Source organism: Ochotona princeps, chromosome 10 (assembly GCF_030435755.1).
Source record: "Ochotona princeps isolate mOchPri1 chromosome 10, mOchPri1.hap1, whole genome shotgun sequence".
Taxonomy (NCBI): Eukaryota; Metazoa; Chordata; class Mammalia; order Lagomorpha; family Ochotonidae; genus Ochotona; species Ochotona princeps.
In genome coordinates, this window is record NC_080841.1 from 10,526,379 (window position 1) to 10,546,853 (window position 20,475).

The following is a 20,475-nucleotide window of genomic DNA, read 5'->3' on the forward strand; positions in this document are numbered from 1 at the left end:
TATCCAGCTCCCTGGTTGGGGCCTGGGAAAGCAGCAGAGGATGCCCCAAAAGACTTGGTATCCTGCACCCATGTGGGAGAACTGGAGGAGGCTCCTTGTTCCTGGGTTAGGATCAGCTCAGTTCCAGCCGTTGAGGGCACTTGGGGAGTGAATCATCAGACGGAAGATCTTCCTCTCTGTCTCTCCTTCTCTCTGTATATCTGGATTTTCAATAAAAATAAGTCATTTAAAATATATTTTATATATAAATATATAAAATATATAACAATTTGCTTAGAATTTGTATTTCATACTCAGATGTTGATTAAACTGTTTCTCTCACTCTTGAAATAGTTTCATTTTTACATTGCATTGTATCATATTCTCCTGATTATATTTCCTTAACTCACAGATGTTGAATACAGGAAAAAACAGTATCTAGAAACAATGAAATTCTGTTTTTGCAAGATGCCACAAAGTTTTCAAGCAAATGAAGAATTCCATAAATATGCCTGAGGAATGGCAGAAGTGGGGTAGGTGGAAGGAAGCTTGAGAAGCGACGGAAAAAGTGAAGGAAGGCCGGAGAGGGAATGAGGAAGAGGCGGAGCCTGTGCAGCACATAAGAGGAAGGACGGCATGAAAGAGGTCAGAGCAGAGCAATAACAGACGCTTTCCCAAGAAAGGCATGAGTTGGAGGTCTCTTGATGAAAAACCTTTTTTTAAAAGATTTTATTTATTTCTATTGGAAAGTCAGATACATAGAGAGGAGGAGACACAGAAAGGAAGATCTTCCATCCGAAGATTCACTCCCCAAGTGGCCACAATGGCCAGAGCTGAGGTGATCCAAAGTCAGGAGCCAGGAGCTCTTCTGGGTCTACCACGCGGGTGCAGGTCCCAATGCTTTGGGCCATTCTCTAGTGCTTTTCCAGGCCACAGACAGGGAGCTGGATGGGAAGCAGAGCTGCTGGTATTAGAACAGGCACCTATAGGGGATCCTGACATACAAGGCAAGGACTTAAGCTGGTAGGCTACTGCACAGGACCTGGAAAACTTTTTGTCTTTAACACAGCTGAGGAATTTACTTATCAGATTAGTAGTAATTTGACCATTTGTTAATAAAGTTAATAAAAATGAAGCTACTGAGTTGACATCCTGTAACCCCAGGCCTAATAATCCTTCATGTTTTTCTGCCAGGTGGAAGGCAAGAAGAATAGATATAGCTGCCTTTGAACCTTGGTGCATGTACTGCACTTAGCTGTCTTGTCTACATCTTAGGTCATCCTTAGAAATGTCCTCCTGGACTACCCAACCTAAAGTCGATCCCTGGTATTGTTTGCCTTTTGAGTTTTTACTCATAATCCCAGAGGTGGGGAATAATCAGCCCATGGGCCAGGACCTCCAAAAAGATCTGGTGTGGTTCTTCCAATGCCACCTCAGGTAAGACTTAAAATTCAACATATCTACAGTAGGGTATGTTTTAAGCTGATCATGTTTGTATAAAAAAGAAAAGAGTTTCTAAATATCCAAGTGGCCTATAACAGAAAAGAGGCTCCTTTCCCCTCTATGGTACATATCAAGGATGTTTTAATGCATGATTATTTTCTACAAGCATATATAGTATGACAAAGATAACCAACATTAAAAAAAACCCATTAATATTAGATAGCATTGGGCCTGGTGTGATAGCTCAGTGGCTAAATCCTCACCCTGCATCTGCCAGGATCCCATAAGGATGCCGGTTCATGACCTGGTTGCACCACTTCCCATCCAGCTCCCTGCTTGTGGTCTGGGGAAGCAGTAGAGGATGGTACAAAGCCTTGGGACTCCGCACCTGTGTGGGATCCCGGGAGAAGCTCATGGCTTCTGGCTTCGGAGTGGCTCATCTCCAGCCATTGTGGTCACTTGCGGGTGTGAACTGGCAAATGAAAGATCTTTCTCTCTGCATCTCCTTCTCTCTGTATATCCACCTTTCCAATAAAAATATTTTAAAAAAGATTGGACAGTGTTGTGGTGTAGTGGCCAAAGTTGCTGCTTGCGACACTGGGGCTCTGGTTTGTGTGTGGACTGCTCCACTTCCAATCTGTCTTCCTGCTAATGGCCTGAAAACAACAACAACAACAACAACAGAACTGTAGATGCCTATCACCCAGGGATGGCTGTTGAGACAGAGGAGGAGTGAACTAACAAATGGCAGATCTCTCTCTTTCTCTCTCTCAGTGTCCTTCCCTCTGTTTCTGTAACTCTGACTTTTCAGTAAATAATCTCTTTTTTTTCCACAAAAAACTCCTTGTGAATTGGAAAGTGAGGAGGAAAGCTAGGAGGAATTTCATTATATTGTCATAACTGTATCTCTGACCTACACTGAAACTGTTAAAAGCTAACTAAAAATAAAATCTTTAAAAAATTTTAAAAATCCTTAGGACTGGGGTGTAATGAACCAAACCTATTCTTGCTGATGCTGGCAGCCCACATGGACAGCAGTTCATGACCTGGCAGCTTCACTTGCAAATCCAGCTCTCTGCTTATGGCCTGCGGCAGCAGCAGGGGATGGTCCAAGTCCTCGGGCTGCTTTCCACATGTGGTAGACCCAGAAGAAGCTCCTGCCTTCCTGCCTTGGACTTGCCCAGGTGTGGCCTTTACAGCCATCTGAGAAGTGATCTAGCAGATGGTAGCTCTCTCTCTCTTCCTCTCTGTGTAATAGAATTTGCAAGTAAAATAAAATAAATAAATCTTTAAAGAACTCAAAACCTTGTAAGAACCAAAGCATTAGAAGCCTACATATTAATTAGAAGTTTCAGTTTGACTTTTCTTCTCTATCACTGTGGTGAACATACTGGATTCCTTCTTATCATGTCTTCTTATAAAATCTTCAGTGTTAAATTATTCCTGGCTAAGACACAAAAGTAAAACAACCCCAACTCTTGTGGATTCAAATGAAAACTGGCAATGAAATCAGGCATAACTCCCACAGGAGACACTGGAGAAGAATCAAGCTGGGCCTGCAAGGTATCACACATGAGATGGATAGCATCCATATTTTTGCTGTATCATTGTCAGTGTCCTTCAAACTTACCAAGCTCATATGTGACTATGGTCTGGTTGGCTGGATGTGTGTGATTGGGGTTGTGATTAGTGATTTGATTCAATGATAAATAAATGAAGCCTTTTGGGAAAAAAAATAGAAGGCTTCAATTTGAAAAATAAATAATGCACTACTAGTTATTCATTTTAAAACCAGAAAATTAAATTTGAGGTCAAAGTGTTACGGTAAATAAAAACAAAAGCATGTATCCGGGACAACTAGATCAGGGCAAGCGTAATTTGAACTTCCCACTAAAACAGCAAAACCACCCCTAATTTTACCTTCACCTCAACCCCTGGAACTCAGAATCATAGACAGCTCTGCTGTGTCTAAGTTATCTAGTTGTGACATTCTTAGTATACAGGTCAAGGTTAAAAACAGTGGCTAACTATCAATGGCTGTTTTCCTGGCTAGTTTTGTAGTAGTTATAAAACTGGAGAAGCATTTTAATACACTATGTTTTCAGCATGAGAAAGGTACTATTTCATATTAGTTTCCAAACAGGAAAGAAAAAGTACCATACGCAGTTTATGTTTATATCATGATTTCCTTTAGCCAACAGGGCTCAACTGAATTTATGTTTCTTGCCTGGTTGTATGAAAGTCAAAAGGCCAATATGCAATAAGCAGTAAGTCACAGCAATGAAGGAAACATAATCACAGATTATTTCCTTTTTCATTCGTGTGCAACACGTTCTTGATGTAGAGCCAAATTGTGAAGCCATTTCACAGGACACTCTTTGCTCAACAACACAGCGGTTCCTGTCACCTGCAGCATTCACCCACATCCCTCCACTGTCCATGCTGATGGAGATAATAAATACCCAAAGGCCATTTTAAAATGGTGGGTCTCCACAGAATGCTTTGCATGTTTTTATGTATATGCCCAGGGAAAAGATATAATAAACATCAAGTGACATCACAATATTAAATACAAAGATCTAAAAGAATCCTGCTTCTCTCTGCTGTCCTCATTCTAGCTCTTTAAAAGTAAATATATTTGACAGGCAGTGTGATAGAGGGGGAGGAAAAACACAGAGATCTTCCATTTTCTGGTTCCCTCCTCAAAGGACTGCAACAGTCAATTTGGACCAAGACGGAGCCAGGACTCCGTCTGGGTCTCCCTTGTGGGTGGCAGGTGTCCAAATACTTGGGCCAGCAGCTTTTGAATTCCCAAGTGCATTGGCAGGAATTTCACATCACAAGCAAGTTGCCAGGGCTGAAACCAGCAGGCCCACCTGGGATATGGCGATCACAAGCTGTGCCCTGCTCTGCTGCACCCTACCCTTGCCCCTCAACCCCAGCCTTTCTGTACTTCTCACCTCAACCTTTGGTGGCCCCAGTCCATTCAGAGATGAGCATGGGCAGCCCTGGACTAGTTACCAAGAAACAAGAAATTAGAAAATATTAAGCATTTCTGTTTACCTTTTAGTTATTCTTTATGGTTAAATTGAGAGGACGCTTTTGGGCTACAGACCTAAATCTACATCCCTGATAGAGGGAATGCAGAGAGATAAAAACAGCTGCCTTCAGAACCGTGTTCCTTCTCTCCCTCTGTTCACTCTTACGCTTTGACTTGAAGAAACACACCTCCGTGGTCTTTTGTTTTCAGCCATTCTGTTTACTGGCAGGAATGGACTTTAAAGACCTCAATAATTATTGCTTCAGCAGTTTAGCACTGTATTAATGTTTATTCTATGTAAAAATACAGGCTATGTGTAAAGCCAGATTTGGAATCATGCCACAAAGAACCCAAAGACACGCTGAAAGTAGGCTTGATGCTGTTTGTAACATGAAGCCTAGTTAACCATAACTAGTCTTGACATTCACTATCTTCTCTCTATTCTCTCAATTTCTCTGTGCAAAAGCCACCACTGTGTAGAGTGAGGAACACATGCCAACAGTGCTTTCCAGTATAAAACTATCTTACTTTCAAAGCGTGAACATTTGGGGGGGAAATGGAGATGCATTTAAAAACATCATGAAATGCTAGCTTCTCCAAGGAACTTTTAGTTCATAAATCATTCAGGGACTGGAGAAGGCAAACCAATATTTACCCCTAGGCTGTTGGAATGGTTTGGTCTTTACAATGGTAGAAGACAAACAGCAAAAAGTCACCCAACGGAAATTGCACGCAACCCTAATTGAGCAACATGTGCCCAGCAGGTTATTAATTATCTTGTGGTTGATAGATTTATTTAATCTCTACAACTTTTAAGGTGTTTCAAGAATATGTGTGTGTGTCTGTGTGTGTGTGTGTGTATATATATATATATATATATATATATATATATATAAAATTTAGACACAGCAGAGCTGTCTTTCTATGATTCTGAGTTCCAGGGACTGAGGTGAAGGTACAATTGCTGTTTTAGTGGGAAGTTCAACTGGTTGATCCATTTATAATGAAAAGCCCGGGCCATACAGGTGCCTGGGCGACTTTCTGATATTTTTTCCAGGGGCACTTTCAAGACAAAATAAAGATTTGTCTTCTGACACTGTATGGTGGCCACTGCCAGGGTCAGAGAGAAGTGATCTCCCTTTGAGCTGTTTGCAGTCTGCACTTTAACTTCCTCCTCCTGGCTCAGTTTAGTCCAGACATTTCAACAGCTTGACTAAGAGCCTCATCACCATGTAGCTGCCAAACTCGGTGGCTGCCAACATCACTACTAGCTTTTAAGTACACCCGTTGCCAGCACTATGTCTGAGTCAAGAAGGCTAGACCTTTTGGGCTTGCCCAAGTGGCTAGGGTGTTTTTTCAAAGGAGAATTATTTTTAATATCATTTCATCATCATCCTTCTTCAAGGAAAAAAAAATCACCTTGTTTTGGTAGTACCTGGAATAATAATGGGCTTGATAATCAGTCCTACCTCTAATTTTCATTTTTACTTGTGTGAGGCCAGCCAAGCTGAGTAACAACACACAAAGACTTTATGTGAACCAAGAGGTGTTGAAGTGTAATAGTCAAATACAATCTATGGCAAAACTAATCTTAAAGCTGATGGTATATAGTGCATGGTAACTATGAATACATGCTAAGCAGTTCATAGATGAGGTTGTAATGATTGTATATTATGGGACTAACAATCATTTCCAGAGCAAGCTCATGAGGACATGAACAGAAAAAGCAGTTAAAGCTGGCTCCTGCTGTAGAGATCACTGGACCCAGAAGGGCCTTTTTGGCTAGGGCTCATGGCGTTTCCATTGGCATTGATTGCAGGCTGGAAGGCCAGGGGCTAGGAACAACCTTTCCTGTCTACCACAAAGGTGACAGAAAGCTGTAAAAAGAAAGTGTATGGATTCAGTGTGCAGTCTTCCCCACCTTTGAAATACTGCGTTACTGCTTCGACGCGCTTTTACAGTCCTGTAAGGTGGAGATTGAGCAGGCAGTAGATTGTTTCCATACTTCAGGCAGTCCAGAATGCCTGCTAGGATTCTCCTTCACAGCTGGTGGGGCCCCCTGAGCTTGTTTTGATCTAGTTGCTCACCAACTTGTGGTCCTATGGTGTGTTTCCTTCATACCAACAGGTTATATGCTCTGTAGATGAATCTGGAGCTAATCTGAACTGGACTATCTTAGAGGTTACTTTTCTATCTTCATTTTAAAAAGGTGACATAAAAGATAGTAGGAAAAACCCGCTTACCTATGCTTGGGGTCTCAAGCTGGAATGGTTCTGTACTGGCGTGTTTCTCTTGCAAAATGTCTCTGTGCCTGATGTGACTCTGTTCCAATTTTAGTGTGCTGGTGTGAAGTGACAGATGATTTGGCTCAAATGCTACCTTTGCTGGCTTCATTTATCCTGGCATCTTTTCCTTGCCTCATATTCACTGCCTCAGCAAATCCTGGTCAATCCATCTTAGAAATGCTTTCTGGGATCCGACCACGTGTCACCACCTACCATGAGCATAATAGTTTAAGTTGTCCCTAAATGTCACCTGGACCAGCAAAATGGCTTCCTATCTTCTAGTTGCTTCTGCCCCAAGTCAGGTTTGGTCACCCTGCCAGTGGCTCTCTATGTCATCCTGAACACCTTGGGAAAGTTAGGCTCTGGAGTTAATGCCTTCCCACACCTTAGCCTCCTTCTCACTTCCCCAGCCACTCGTCTCCCTGCTCTGCTCACTGGATTCCACTGACCTCTTGGATATTTTGGGGGCATGCCCAGCCCACTTCTGCTGGGGGATATTTGCATCTGTTCTTTTGTGTGACACACTCTACATCCTGAGAGAACGCAGCTCATCTTCACACGTCTCCAGGTCTCTGCTCAAACGCAAGAGAGACCCTCCCAGGCAGTGAAATAGCAGCCTCCTTCTCTAGGTCTCCACGGCCTGTGACTCACTGCTTGCCCCAGTAGCTATTTGTTCAGTCTATTTTTTCCCTTTTCCGCTTATGAGGTAAGTTCCAGCAGAGCAGGGACCCTGTGTCTTGGTGAGCTCTTGTGTCCAGCGTCCTTGGAACCCTGCCTGGTTCAGAGATGGACGCTTCTGCAGCTACTTGAATCAATAAACCATTGATTTTCTCCCTAAAAAGAAGTCTGAACTCTGCAGCTTTAACATTTTGAATGTTTGAGCTCTAATCTACCCCTTCTTGGCTCTCGTCCCATTGGCTGAAGGGCTGCAGAGTAACTACTTCATGAGCGCTTCTTGCAGGGAGAGTTCGTGCGTCAGCACTCGGCGGTGTCGCCTTTCACTCAGCAGTCTTGACAGGTATCACGGCTATTGTCTTTTTTTTCTTTTTCAGACAAAGCCAGGGCGATCTGGAGCGATTCAATAATTGGCTGGGTCACGAGACTCCAGGTATGGCTGACTTCATACCGCCTCCTTGTTGTCTCCTCCAGGAGTTCACGTCCAGTTACCTGAAGTGAGATGGTGAACCCAAAGCGTTCCTCCGTGCAATTCTCCATATTCGGGGGTGGGATGGGGACAACATTTGTACACACATGCATGTATATGACACATAAAATATATTTATGTATGCAACCCAGACCTTAGAGGGACACAGATAATACACACATTTAAACACAGCATGTGTGCGTTCCCCCATCGGAATCTCCATACAACAGGTGTTTCCTCTTTCAGAAACGTCCGGCAACTGCGCACCTGCTCTAGCATAAGGTGCGCCCAGCTGACTCAGGAAAACGCCTCTTTTCCCCTCACTACCCTGCAATATCATTAAGCACGAAGGTACCTCGCGCCACCTGGGAAAGACCAGATAGGAATCCCTAAGAGAGGGGGGACGTCTCCCAAGTCAGCTCCAGGCTTGCCACCGGTGGGGGGGGGTTCAGTCCCGGACGCCCAGCCACCCCCCGGCCCCTCTGCTCTCCCCCCCCCCAGCCGGGGTCGGGGGACAGGCCGAGGGTGGGGGTGCCCAGCACGAGCCGCCCCCAGGCAGGACCCGCACTGGGCCGAGCCCGCGGCCGGCGTGGGGCGGCGGGGAGGGGCCGGCGCCCGCCCCGCCCTTCTCCTCGGGGATGCCGGGATGTTTACACTCCTGACAGCGGCGGCGGCGGCGGCTGTGGCAGCGAGGCAGCGGGAGTCGCGCGAGGATGGGTCGCCGCTAGCCTCGCCCTCGGGCCGCGCCTCGCCGTGCGCAGCGTGGGGGCCGGCGCCGGCAGCGTCCGCCGGGGCGGCGTGGCGGGAGGTGGCCGATCGGCTCGGGGCCTCGCAGCCACAGCCCCCGGCCCAGCGGGCCTCAGCGCGGCGGCGCCTGGCCGAGCCGCCCGCCCGCCCCGGGCGCCTCGCGGGCGGGAGAACGGAAAACTCCCAACTTCCTGGTGAGTCGCCGTCGGGGTCGCCGGCGGCCGCCTCAGAGACGGACGGGTGGCCGGGCGGCTGAGGGGGCTCAGCCCCGCTCGGGGTGGCCTCCGGGAGCCCTCGCCCCGGGATGGTGGTGGGGAGTCGGAGGCGCCGCGCCGGGTCCCGGAGCGGGCGCGGCCCGTCGGGTGGGCAGCGAGGACGGCGGGCTGGCCGGGACGTCCCGCCCGGTGGCGGCCGAGGCTGCTGCAGGCCGCGCGGGCGCCGCCGTAACTAAGAAACTCGGCGGCCACGGCCGCGGCAACAGGTCTTGGGTTTCGGGACCGGAGGAACTTGGGCGAAGTCCCGCCCCGCGGCGGCCGCCGATTGGCCGCGACTGTTATTTATCCCTCGAGGATTGGCTCGGACCGCCTGTCAGGATTCGGCCGCAGCCCGGACTTAGAAAATGAAGTTGAGGAGGGGAAAAAAAGTTGGGGTGTGCGCGCGGGTGCGGGCGCCGCGGGAGGAAGCCCGCGTGGCCTGGAGGAGGGCGGAGAGGCTGAGGGAGAAGGACCTTCAGAGACACCGGGTTAGACCAAGTCGGAGACCGGGACTGAATAGTGGCGGTGGAAATTGAAAAGTCTGAGGGAGGGAGGGAGGGGAGTCCAGAGCAAAAGTGGGAGAGTGAGAAGCCCACGAGGCCCTTTGAGCGTTTCTGGTGGCGGAACCTGCGAATCACAAGTGTGATTACGGCAGAGAGCGCACTGCCCTCCGCCTACCAGAGGCCTGATCATAAAGATGCGGTTGAGGGCGCAAATACCCGCGTTGGCGGGGCAGGAGGTCCCTGTCCAGCGAACCCACGGTTCTCCACTCCTCCTCCAGGGGACTCGGAGTATCCGGGAGCTTGCACGCGCCCCACGAGCGACCGCAGCGAGCCTTGTCGGGTTGTGGTACAGAGATAGTATGGGGTGTGCTTGTCACGGGTTTGCACAGGGTGGCACTTGCACTTAAAAAGTTTGCGTTGTGTCTGGGACCACCGGCCCCACCCTGAACCGGTGCTGGGTCCACCATAAGAGGCAGCTGCTCCCAAAGCTTTGGAGCAGCCTTGTCTGAAGGGACACTGGGAATTCCGGAGATGGCTGGTGCACTTGAGGGACTTAACGAACAACTTCAGCTGGGGATCCTGGGCTCCCTTTGGGGAGATCCTGTCCACAGCTTGCTGCATTCGAAAACCGCAGCATCCTCTATTTGAGTTGGCCTGGGAACCTGCCGGGGAAGGGGGACAGTTGGTGGGGTCAAAAGCGCAGTTAGCTGCAGGTGGCCAGGAAGATGCTGGCAGAGGATCTCTGGGGTTTCTTTCCTCAGCAGAGAGATTTGGAGCTGCGGGAGACCCTCCAGGGGTGCCTGCTAGGGATTCCTCTCCGGGGCGTGAGTCCACGCCCGCGGAGGACTGACTGCCGGTGCAGCCAATGCGCGGCGAGGACACCGCGGCACCCTGCTCGCAAGGGCGGGTACTTCCCATCCCGGCGGCGGCTGGGAGAGGGGAGTGCAAGTTTCTGCTCTCGGCTGTCTGCCGCAGGCTGCACGCCGGCCGGGCAGAGGCAGGGCCGTGGGGCGCGGATGCTGGACGCAAAAGGTGAAGGGAGAAGGCCCCCAGTGTCCGTCAGCCTGCCACGCTCCTCCCCTCACGACTGCCGCACCCTTCAACTTCCCACCCGGATTGAGTCCTGGACTGGAGAGGGAGCTGCGCAGCAAACTAAATACCGCCCGCGGCGCTGATGGGGGCTTACTGTGAAATCACCTGAAAGTGAAAACCAGGAAATGTCTGAGTCTTTATCGTTAGGGTACTCACAGCTGCGGGGAGTCGCTCTACTTAATTGAAAAAGTACAGTCCGTTTCCAGAACAGATGGAGCCGTTTTATAATCTGAACCATTTGCGGGTGTGTTTCTTTAGATAACAGCAGTGGAAGCCCTGTTGCCCCCTTACCTAGCCTCCAGTACACATTCTGCTGACCGGAGAGTTGCAGGAGCTCGCTTCCAGCCCAGTAAAGTAGCGTCTGCTCCAAGCATGAGGGCAGCACGTCTGGGACGATGGCAGCGCGCTAGTGGAGGAGGGGACGCTCCAGTGTAATGGGTTTACCGGATTGATTCGCAAATGGAAAGTCAGCCTGCGGTTTAACAGGATTCGACCCGAATTGCAGTGCGGTGCGTGTGTGTGAATCAGCTCGGACGGTCCTGGCTCCCGCCTGTCATGCTCCTGGTCTCAGTGGACACTTGGGAGCTCAGATTTGTTGCAAACATTTAAGGATTCCTTTCTTTACAGCTGTTGTGCATTTACTGAAATGTAGACTCTTTTTTTAAAACCCTTAAAATGTGATACAAGATATCGGAGAACTTGATAGTGTTTCTAGAACCAAGTGCTAAAGGAATTGTCTGGTGTTTCATCAAAGCCGTGTCTCTGCAGTATTGCCAAGGTGGCCCTCATTCCTGACATTTGGGGAGGAGGCAGTGGTAGTTGTTAAGTGCAGTTTTGTTCAATGCAGTTGCTTAGGTAGATGATGAACTCTTAAATTCCTGTTAGGTTTGTTCCTTTTCATTTTTTAAAAAATAGGGCCTGGCATTTAAAACATGTGCAGCGCAGCTGCAGCCCTCTGTCCCGAGTGTGGGTTTCATCCACGTTCAAGTATTTGTCCCTAGAGACATTTGTTTGGAGAGCTATATGGGTAGGTATTTCAGTGCGTCAGTTACAAAGCACGGAAGCAAGAACAGTATTGTTGGAGAGTGTTGTGGCATTTGCATGCATGTTGTTGTTTTCTCTGAATTACTGTGTTGGCGGTTGCTTTAAACAGCATTCTGTACGTTTTTAGCATTAAGCCTTTCTTTATGCTCTTGAAGAAGTCTAAATTCTGGTTTTCTCCTTCTGCCATTTTGACAGGGAAGGTGGGTCAATAGCACTTGCTTATATAATTGTAATCAGATATATGCCACTGTAAGATATAGTGGCAGTTCAGAAGTTTTAAATTTATGCTATTAAATGTCAAGGTTATAAATTTCCACACTGCTGATTGTTTTGAATAATTATTTGATTATTCTCATATGTTACACATTTTTGCAATTTTTTTCACTGTAAAGAAAACAGAATGTATTTTGTCATTTTTTAGTGAGAAGTGGGCTTGAGAAGAACATGTGGTTGTGGATTAAGTATTCTTTATCGAAGCAGGGTAACTTCTTTTTTACCCTTTGTCAAAATAGCAGCTCTCTTGTACTATTTATGTAATGAGTTTATACATGATGTAATGAGTTTATACAGTAAGCTGTTTTGTAGCAATAACTTTCCAAAGTGTTCAGCCAAATTAACAAAACGTTTTTAAGGAGGACCTATAAACATTTAGAAACACACATTTTCAGTGATTTATGAAACCAGGTCCTTTTGTAACTCTTTTAGTGAGCATACATTGAGGCTGGTTGTGGGCTGCTGTGGTGTAGAGCTGGGGTTCACCAGTTCATTTTCTGTGAAGTGCTGGGCACTAAGTATTTCTGGTTGGGAGGATGTCTAGTCTGTCTGCAGCTGCTGTCCCTGCAGCCAAAGACAGTGCCTGACCAGGTGAGCCCAGCTGGTTGCCAGGATAACAGTGCTGCTACAAACAGGCCCCAGCCGACCCCCCCTCGCAGAGATAAGACCCTTGAAATAGGGTTCTAGGCCACTGTGTTTGGGTTGGTGGGGAATTGGCTGTGGCAGTGTTTTGTAGTTTTTTGTTGCTTTGGACCCTCGTGGCGTTTGTTGGTTTTCTCAGGTTCCCTCAGGTTAGCATCTGGCTGGGTACCTCCTGCCTCTGGGTTTCCTTCCAGGAGCTCAGGAACCCAGAAACCTCTGGCAGCGGTGTCTGTCTCTGCTGAAGGGGGCGGGGACTCCGAGGACACTGGGTTTCTCCCTGGCCGGTGGTCACTACCAACCCGAGATAGAATCTGGCAGCAGCCATTGCTTGCAGTTGACTGCCTAGCGCCACTTGGTACTGATGACTGTCTCACTATGCCTTTCGTTTCAGGCCTTGTGATATGACCGCCTTTGTTGCTTTTAGAGGGAATTTCTGGTTTGAGTAACAGGGTGGGCAGATTTTTCTTTTTGAGAAAAATTGACTTAATCTTTCAGTAAAAACTTACTTTTTTTTTCCAGTTAGGAAAATATCAGCAAATGCCTGTACTTTGGAGGGTTTATAGTCCAGGTGTGTGTGTAGCCTGGGGGAGAGGTTACTCCTAGCCTTGCTTTAGAAAGAACTGAGCTGTAGACTGACCTGGTGCAGCCACTGAGAGTCTATGTAGAGCGGAATGGAAATTGTAGTAGCGTTGAGTTACACAGGAGAATTTCTCAGCCTTGGCCAGGCGTGGGTTTTGGATGTGCTAGAAGTTTGACCTCTTAGCCCTCAGGGAGGCCATGTGGAACCTGGCGTATTCAGAGTTTCCTGGCTGGTTCCCACCAGTGACAAGCAGCCTCTTCATTATCACTTCCGTGTTCACAGTGACGTGGAAAACACAAGTTAGGCACCAGGCCCTAGATCTGTTTCCTATTTAATGACCTTGGTAGAGTCACTTAATTTGTTTAGAGTAAAGTTTTCTCAGCTGTAAGGGTTGTTGTAGGGAATAAATGAACACATCCTTGTACATGCATGATAGGAGGCCCAGTAAGCGTTAGTTTCATTTCACCTCTTCTCAAGACCCCGTGTGTGTGCGGGGGGAGTGCACTCCCACTCCGCTGATCCGTTTCTTCCATGACAGGCCTCCTCACCCACTCTGCCTTGTCGCTGTGTCTCAACAGGCTGCTTTGCAGGTCTTCTCTGTTGGAATTCCCCTTGCCTTTTGCCCATGATTTCCATATTCGTAATTCAGTGGTTACCACATTGGTTGAGTTACTGTGTATGATTTTCTTTTTTTTGTAGATGTATTTATTTTTATAGGAAAGGCAGATTTTACAGAGAGGAGACAGGGGGATCTTTTATCTGCTGGTTCAATCTTTAAATGGTCGTAGGCTCAGCTCCAGCCGCTATCTGAAGCCAGGAGCCAGGAGCCTGGAGCTCATTTTAGGTATCCCTTGTGGGTCCAGAGGTCTTGCACTCTCCTCTTCTAGTTTTGCAGACCTTAAGTAGGGAGTTGGATCAGAAGTGGAGGAGCCTGGACATGAACCAGCAACCATGTGGGATTCTGGTCCCACTGGTGAAGGAGTAACTTGCCACGCCACCACCTCGGCCCCTGCTGTGTGGTTTTCTTTGGAGGGTGGGAAGAACAGCAATCCTTACTTCCTCTGGGAAAAGATCCACATGAAGCTTGAGGGCCTGTGCTCTGCAAGTGTGAAGGAAGTTTCAGAAAATAAAAGCAACAAAAAATTATTTTTTATTTATTTGAAAGGCAGAGTTACAGAGAGAGGGAGTGAGATATTTTCTGTCTGCTGATTGGCTCACTCCTCAGATGTCTGTAGTGGTCAGGGCTGGGCCAGGCTGTCGGGAGCCAGGAGCTTCTGGGTTTCCCACGTGTATGTAGAGGTCCAAGCACCTCGGCTGGCCCTCACTGCACTCCCAGGTGCGTTAATAGGGAGTCGCATCAGAGTGGAGCAGCCAGAATTTGAACCAACTTCATTTGGGATGCCTGTGTAGCGTTGAGGGTGGTGGCTTAACCCATTGCAACACAACACTGGCCCTCTCAGAAAGACTCTTAATAGCTGATTCAAAAATGGCGAAATTTAAAAAAATGTCATTTCTAGCATGTTTAAAATTCTGATTTATTTCATTCTTCAAATGTCTTGTTTATATTGTCATATTTAACTAAACATATTGTTGTAATTATTTATTATAACAAAGCCGCATATTCTGTTATATCATGAGTTGGGAAGAAATGAATGAATATGCTTATGAAATATATACAAGCTTCCAAAAATGTAAGAAATTCCAGATCTTATGTTGCCTTTATATCTAAGGATGAGCCCTATAGTAAAGAAATAAGATGGTTTTGTACTCTGTCACAGAGACACCCACACCTGGCCAATGCGTGAAGTATTGTAGGCAACATGTCCTTATTTCAAGCAGTTTCCTTCTAGGCCGGATCTGTTAGCAGACAGATACATGTAAATTTAAAGGTATTATGCAAGAAGATGATGTTTTGATGGATTGGTTTTGTGGAATGAAATTAATTTCACATGGCAACAATACAAATTCACTTCCTTTGTTTTCCTTGGTGTTTGTTGTTCAAGCATGTAGAAAACATGTTGTATTTGGTAAGAATATATTTCCATTCAAAAATAAATCTAAAATTTTAAAATGCCTTTTTGATTTAATAAGGATTTTATCATTTATTTATTTATTTAGAGAGACCAAGAGACAGACTCACACCTCTTATCTTCTGGGTCACTCCCTCAAAATCCACAACCAGTGGGAAACCAGAAACTTAATCCTGGCTGCTCCCTGGGTGGCAGGGATGCAGTTCCCTGAGTTGTGACCATTGCCTTCCAGGGCCCGGGGTAGCAGGAAGCTAGAAATCTGGGGTTGGGTTTTGTGTTCAGTGTGGGGCAGCTGTTTGAAATGATTATCTTATGTGCCAGGCCAAATGCCCTCCTCAGTTTGATAAATGTTTTGATTGTTGAATGACAAATGACATATTATCTCTGTCTTCACTTGGATGAGTTATGACTCATTGAAATATCAGCTTTTGATAAAGCTTGTCTTTTATTACATAATTCTCCCATTTTCTCTTTAATTGCTCCTTAAAGTAGGAAGTTATTTCATGGTATTTAGTAGTATTTGATGGTTATGAGGGAGTTCAGGCTTCGAGCAAAATGTGTCTATCCTAGGCTACCAAGAAGTTGCTGCCTGTCCTCTGATCACACAACCTCCAGTTTGTGAACACACAGCTGCTGCTGCCATGAGGACAAGGCCCTTGAGTTAGCTCTGACCGTTAAGGTTCAGAAAGTGGATACCGTGGGCTCTGGCTGTTGCACCTGATTTTGTCTGGTTGCTGGTGGGCTGTAACAACAGAAAGCCGTTCTGAAGTCCAGGAGTTAGAAGTTAAGGTGTTGCCAGTGCCATGTTTTCGCTGAAGGCCACAGTGAAAGTCCACCATGACTTTCTCTTGGCTTCTCATGCTGAGGGGAGTTCTTGCCTTTCCATGCCTTGTGTCTCCGTGTCTGGCACAGGACTTCTTCCTGTATATCCTCCTCTCTTACAAGTCCACCCTCTGGTGCTTCTCAGCACATACACTGAAGATTGCAACAAGGTCATCCTAATGACCCCATCTTTACTTCTACTCATTCTTACACTTGAAGACTTGACAAGTTACTCTACTTCTCTACTCTGACACTTTACTATGCCAAAGGTTTTCATATGTCTGATCTTCCTGGTTTTAACAGCAGATTTTAAGGTTGTGCAGTGATTGTGTTTGTATATATACATAGAAAGTTTTCTGTAGGTGTGTGGGAAAGTGCAGATTATGAAAAATGATGTGTGGATTTCAGAAAATTTTGGGCTCAGATAAACAATTCTTTCCATGTGCACTTTGAAGTGCCCCCTTCAATGTAGTTATATTCTATTGTTACTATGAAAGAGATGGTACAGAGTCAAGCTGTCTGTTTCCATTATCATCCTGGGATTTCACTCAGGAGAAGGTGAATGCGTATTTCACTAAGTCAAATACTGGTAGAATTGGAAGGAAACGTCAAGATTGTCTAAATTTGTCTTTTCATCTAATGTGAGGTAAAAACAAGCTCAGCTAATTCAAACTGGCTTACCCCTGTTCCACTACATTTCATGTGTCTGGAGTTGCGGGTAGGGGCCTTTTCTGTTTGCTTTGTAACAGTGCGTGTTAGTGTATAAGGTTGTTGACAATAGGTGCAGCATTCTTTTCCATTCTCCTCAATTACCAGAATCTTGCTTTTTTCATATTATGTGTTCAAATCAGTCCTTTACTTCATTATTCCTTTATCTAGTGTTATTTATACATCCAAAAAATTTTAACAAAATTTCTGTAGCTATTTAAGAGTATGTTGCTGAGCTTTTCGCTATCATTGAGATTGGTTGCATTTCCAAAGCATTGGTCCTATTTCTGCGTTCTCATGGGTCTCAGTTTACCTGCTGCGATCATCAGAGGTTCTGATGTGATACCTGTGAACATTGGCTTTTTCCGGCAAATCTCCCAGTTGTTCCTTATTGTTACTCGTAGTTAGAAATATCCATCCATCATTCCTCAATGCCTGCAGTATCCAGGGCTGAGTCAAGTGGAGACCAGCTCAGAACTCTGCATCTCCCATGTGGATGTCAGGGACCCAACCAACTCCTTGAATCATTCCCTGCCGTCTCAACGGCTGCACATTGAGGAGTCTCAAGCCTGGGCACTGTCTCAAGCAGTGTTTTAACCTGCAGTGTCAAATACCTCCCACCCCCTTCTCACTCCCATTGGTGAATTTTGTAGGCAGATTTGGAGGCCTTGCATGTAAATAGGCAGTGCAGGTGATGCAGGCTGTGCTGAGAAGTACCACATGATCTTTGTTTTTCTGGTTTCCTAATGAAAGGCCTTCCTCCTTCTGACGTCACTGTGGGGATGTGCAGCCCTTTGGAATAGCAGTATCTAGTGATGGACTCTTGCAGCACATGAAACCAGTGTCTTAGCAAGGAAAATAGAAGATACTGTACTTTTGCTGTTAGAAATTTGCTATAATTTTTAAAGAGATGTAATTATCTTATAAATTAACATTGGGTCATAAAAGGAGAGAAATTTTCACTTTAAACAAAGTGAAAGAAAGTTTCTTCCCTACCAACTCATCTCCTGTTGGGGTACTGCTTCTGCTGTGAGCTGTTCTCTCACCATTTTTGGCATTTGTACAGCTGGGTGTGAAAGCTTACCACTTCCCGTACCCCTGTGGTGGCTTGTTTTCTGCGTAAGGACAAAAGCCCCTTGCCTTGCTCTGTAGAGTTTTGGCCTCTTAATTAGCACCGCCCGAGACCTACCTGTTCTCTTTGTTCCATGGCGTGGCCGTACCAGGCGTTTCGGTCTTGCATATCTGGCTGTGCTGGAAAGTGTTCAAGAACACTGATGAGTAACCTGTCCCTTATTTCCATGACTGTCTTATTTCCATTTGGGACTGTGATAACAAGTAACTGGGCCCTGGTCTCTTGTAGCTTCCCTCCATGTCAGTACATGCAGTCCTCTCCATTCGTGAGGTGCTTTATTCAAGAGTACCTGTCTGGTAATTTAAAATCTGCTTTCTATCAATGGTTCTTTTTACCTCCACTTCATCTTCCGAAAGCAATTTGAAGCATATAAACAGTATAGAACCTTTTTGTTAATGACACTCTGCCATTTCCCCCACTTAATTTGAGTAGAAGGGTTCCAATTTGATGTTGTCAGTTTGTTTTGAAGTCCTGGATTAAGTCGGGTTCATTTTTTATGTTTTCAAATGCCATTTCCAAGTTTAATAAAAGTGAATTTAGTATCTGTGGAACTTGGTTTAAGAGTGGAGTGTCTGGCCCAGCATCTGTAGTGTGATTAACGGAGCACATGACGGAAAGAAGCTGGGCTTTCTGCACTAGCCATGGTTAGGAATGCCGAGACTTCTTTTCCCAACTAGCAGAGCTACCATTACTAGACCTTTTGTGTTTATTTGTGTTGTCATCCTCAGAATGTGAGCATTTCCACACTTCCTGATTTGTGAACTCTGTTGGAGTGTTTAAATGTTTTGAGAGTACTCGTAAGGTGATGGAGCTGACTGCACAGCTTTGCAGGCGAGCCTTATCTCAACGCAGGAGCCAGACTTGCCTGAAAGCAGAGCATCCCCTCTGCCTATAAGGTGTGAGTGATAGTGAGGTCACTTTCTCTTTATGATCACTCTTTTTCCTTTTCTTTCTGTTCACAGTCCAGAGAAAGAGAAATTTGGGGGCTGCTGATGGGTAACTGAAAGTGAGAAGAAATGGTTACAGTCGAGGAAGGAACCACAGGGGAGTGAGGAGGAGACATTTAGGCAGTAGTGCTAGGCACGAGTGAGTGGAGAGATTTAATGGTCATTTTAAACCTGGGGGAAAAACGAAGACGTTAAAAGGCAGAGGGAGAGCAGAAGACAGGGAGAGGAAACTGGGAGGTGACTTTCTGTAATGTTTGCTTGATTGAAGAGCATGTTCTGAGATTTATCTAGATTACTGTTATTTTTAAAGATTTATTTATTTTCATGGGAAAGGCAGATCTACAAAGAGGAGGACAGAGAGGAAGATCTTCCATCAGATGACTCACTCCCCAAGTGGCCACAACGACTGGGCTCCAAAGCCAGCAGCCAGGAGCCAGGAACTTCTTCCAGGTCTTGCACATGGGAGCAGGGTTCCAAGGCTTTGGGCCGTCCTCGACTGCTTTCTCAGGCCACAAGTAGGGAGCTGGATGGGAAGTAGGGCTGCCGGGACCGAACCAGTACCCATATGGGATCCTGGCGTGTGCAACGTGAGTACTTTAGCAGCTAGGCTACCATGCTAGGGCCCAGATTGTAAGATTAACACAGGTACATAAGCTGCCTGGTTGGTTAGTGTGCTTAATTTGCAGTTTAAAACTGAGATGGTATATACATGTCACCTAGATTTATGTGTTAGGTTTTAAAAATCTACATTGTTTGCAGTGTTTGATTATTAATTAACTCTGGATATGACTACTGCTTAGCAACCTCTTCATCTTTGTTGGTTAATCTCGGAAGGAAGATGCGATTGTTAAACAGATGGCTCAAAGGGATCCTTCCCAATTTTGCTGGGTGATGCTAAGTTTTCACAATGAGAGAACACTTGAAATCATGCGCTGTGGATCATTTCTGATCCTCCTTTGAGCCTGGAGGTTCAGAGTTCATATGGAAGCAAATATGCAGTGAGTGCCTTTTAGAGTAACCTCAGTTTCTATTGTAGATGGGACACCAAGGGCTGCCCTGCCGCTGTGTTCTCTTGCCTGGCTTGGTCATCTGTAATGCTGTATGTGGAGGCGTTCAGCCTGGTCCTTACCTAGCTTTCTAGGCTTATCACTCATTTCTTCCCTTGTACATCTAACAACTTACCTTTTTTTAAAAATATATTTTGTATTTCTGTATTCTCTATGGCCTTTTCATTGCTTTTGATACTCAGTTTCCAAATCTCACCTACTCAGTCTCTGTTTATTGTAGTCATCTTCATCCTACAAGCCTCTACTCAAGTATACAAAAGATCCATAAACTTCTCTTTCATCTACCTCTTTAGGCCTTTTATACTGATTAACTCTGTTATTTGTCTTCGTCTTAGCTTCCTTCCTGGAATATATGCTTCTGAAAGGTGTGAATCATGTCCTGTTTTGTATTTGTGTTTCCTGTAGGGCCTAACCTTCTTGTCAGAACTGGCCGTCTCGAGAATGGCACGTGTGGCTGCTTCCCAGAGAATAGAGAGGCAGGAGGTCTGGGCAGGTCTTGGCAGTGAAAGAATGTCCAGAACAACTGAGCTGTCAGTTTCAGGGAAGTCTGGCATGCTTGCCAGGTGCATGTTCCTACATGCCTGTAGAGCATGATATGAGGGAGGTCTTACTGTGTGAACAGGCAAAGGTGTGCTCCTCTGCTGGTCACCGTCAGGACCTTCAGGGGTCTGGTTAGTGTGTGGAGTCTAAGGTCTGAACCATCTCAGTGGAGCGGCTGAGAACTAGGACTCAGAAAAGCAGTA

The 20,475-nt window shown here is 46.1% G+C and overlaps 1 protein-coding gene and 1 pseudogene across 1 annotated transcript in view; both read left to right on the forward strand.

Moving 5' to 3' along the window:
- The first annotated feature begins 2,829 nt into the window (after window positions 1–2,829).
- LOC101517041 (large ribosomal subunit protein eL39-like) lies at window positions 2,830–3,128 on the forward strand (annotated as a pseudogene).
- A 5,441-nt stretch (window positions 3,129–8,569) lies between these two features.
- The window catches only part of NEK7 (NIMA related kinase 7), a 142,273-nt gene continuing 130,367 nt past the window's right edge, over window positions 8,570–20,475 (forward strand). Inside the window, exon 1 of the mRNA XM_058668969.1 lies at window positions 8,570–8,832. The gene's annotated coding sequence lies outside the window, so the exon portion shown is untranslated. The remainder of the gene's footprint in view (window positions 8,833–20,475) is intronic.